The sequence below is a fragment of the Staurois parvus genome, unplaced genomic scaffold, assembly GCF_062004578.1.
Source record: "Staurois parvus isolate SC_StPar_1 unplaced genomic scaffold, SC_StPar_1.0 ptg000064l, whole genome shotgun sequence".
Taxonomy (NCBI): domain Eukaryota; kingdom Metazoa; phylum Chordata; class Amphibia; order Anura; family Ranidae; genus Staurois; species Staurois parvus.
The window spans coordinates 3645050-3647689 of NW_028317860.1; positions in this window are offsets into that span (position 1 = coordinate 3645050).

Below are 2640 nucleotides of genomic sequence, written 5' to 3' on the forward strand. Positions count from 1 at the left end.
CCAATCAGCTTCCAGGTTTTATTACCAAAGCTTAATTACACAAGGTGAAGTTAGAAACTGATTGGCTACTATTCACAGCTGCATCAGTGAGTGCTCCAGTTTTAGTAAATCTACTATGTGTCTGCACAGTGTCCTGTAACTCTGCCCCCAATATTAGGAAGAAGAGATCCATGGTCACATGATAGAGATGTTTGACCTTGCAAAAAAGGTAAGAAAATGGTTATGGTGTCTACATAGTTATACCTGTATTAGAAAGTGTCTATAATATTGTATGTTCACAATTACTTTACAGTAGTACAGTTACAGAAACAGTTTGAAAAAAACTTTTAGATGGTCATCTTAGTGAACTTAATATACAGTGATCTGGGAAATGATAGTGACAAACACATACAAACACACTCCCACACTGGTTGAACTGAATGGACTTGTGTCTTTATTTGACCTGGTCAACTATAGAACTATGTAAGTCTTGTTAGCTTCACACGTAAGTGTTTTACGATGCGTTTTGCATTTTGCAGAAACGCACTACAGCTCATTTAACATGATTTCCTATGGGACATGATCTCATCTCTGAATTTTCACCCAGTGCATTTTTTTGGAAAGAGTCAGGGACTTTTTTAAAAGATAAGTTCACCTTTTAGACAAAAATAATAAATGCACATTATTTTGCAGGTAAAAAAAATGTGCATTTATTACTTTTGTCTACAGGAGCCTGGAAAGCATTGCACCAGTGATCAGTACATCGGTGATGCCATGCAGGTCTCCTGCAGACCTGTCAGAATATCTGCTTGCCATATGGGATGTATGGGTAAGCAGATATTCTGACAGGAAGCTTCAATGAACTACCACGGAGCTCCACAGTGCCATGGTAGTTCATTGAAAACTACAAGTGCACAGCCGCTAAGTCTGCCGGCACTTGCAGTTCATTAATTCACAGAGGTCCATGAATGAGTGACTGCGCTGTTTTCACATTTGACAGATAGTACGGGGAGAAGTTTCCCTGTACTATCTGACAGGGGGGAGGGGCAGCTGCAGCTATGGGAACATGTTACATGTTTCACCCTAAAAACAGGTGCAACATGTAACATGTTCCCAAAGGTGAACTTATCCTTTAAATGCAAAATGTTGCATCTTGGTTCAATAGACTTCAATGGAGACACTGCAGAAATGCATGCAGAGCATTTTTGGTGCATTTTTTGACGCGTTTTTGATATGTTTTTGATGTGTTTTGCATTTTAATTTGCCCAGCAACAAGTTGTCAAAAAGAACCCCATAAAAAACACAAAGCACATCAAAAATGTGTCAAAAACACATGTGCAAAAACGCAAAACACACCGCAAAAAGCACTGCAGAAACAGATCAAATGCAAATTGCATAGGTGTGAACCTAGCTTTACATTTTTTTTTTCCTTTTGGTAGAAAGGTTTTATCTACATGAATAAAAGATGCTCATTGTAAGCACCCCTATCAGTGTTAAATGTCTTAACCCTATACCTGCCACTTTGGCTGGACAGTTTGGTCTGTTAAAGGAAGCTGAAAAATAACAGAATTATTGGCCATATTGCCTGGTGATAATAAAGGAAAAATGTTTAAAATGTCTAAAGAAGTCCTAAAAAGAAAACTAATGCAGACACCATATTTAAGAATCTTTATTGTGCAATATAATTCACAGCATGTGATCCATCTTAAACTGCATCATCTGTTGCAATTTTGTATTTGTATGCATGAAAGGCTCCATTATCACAGGGCATGATTCTGCTGATATGAGTATATAAGGACTCTCCAGAGCCATTTGCATCTACCATTGTGTGGAAACTGCATGGGACAGATTACAGGATTTTCGACTCTCCTGTCTTTTAGAGTGTATGCTGGGTGATGCATTTACCTGCAGAATTCGCCTACAGTTCAATGTGCGTTGCAGTACAGTGAAGGCTACATGAGAATTAACTTTATGAATGAAAATATTTGCAGCCTTCATCATTGTTTGGAGATGTGTCCACAGTGAATACATCCATATAGAAAGTGGTGTGAAACAATGCTTATTATCCATTTTTTTAATAGGGATCTAGACTTATTTGGAAGCTGCGTTCATCTCTTAGATTGTAAGCTCCAAGGAGCAGGGACTTCCTATCCCTCTTGTATTGAACTGTATTGTTGCTGTATTGTCTCCCGTTATATTGTAAAGCACTGAGCAAACTGTTGGTGCTATATAAATCCTGAATAATAATAATAATAATAATAATAATGGGGGCGCATGCGCGGCCAGGATCGATGGCGGCCGCACTTTAAGTGAGCTCCGCTCATTCCCGGCCAGTAAAGACTCACCCGACAGCCGCTTCCACTCCTCTTCAGCTGTGGGTGAGTCCTACGTACCCCGCACCCGGCCCGGCACTTGAGGAGACTTGATGGGGAAGATAGGGCGCTGGAGGCCCCCCTCCCCGCAGTCACGTGACCCGCGGCCGTCGCCGCTCCGGCGGTTCCTCTCCAGGCCGCAATCCCCGGCCTCTAGTATGGCTGGGAGCCCAGGAAGGGATCGCGGCCCCCCGGTGGTCGCAGAGGGTACTGCACCCACAGATGTTCCAGCCTCTGCCCTGACACAATCACTGCTGGAGGACTATGAGCCCCAGCATGCTACTGGGGG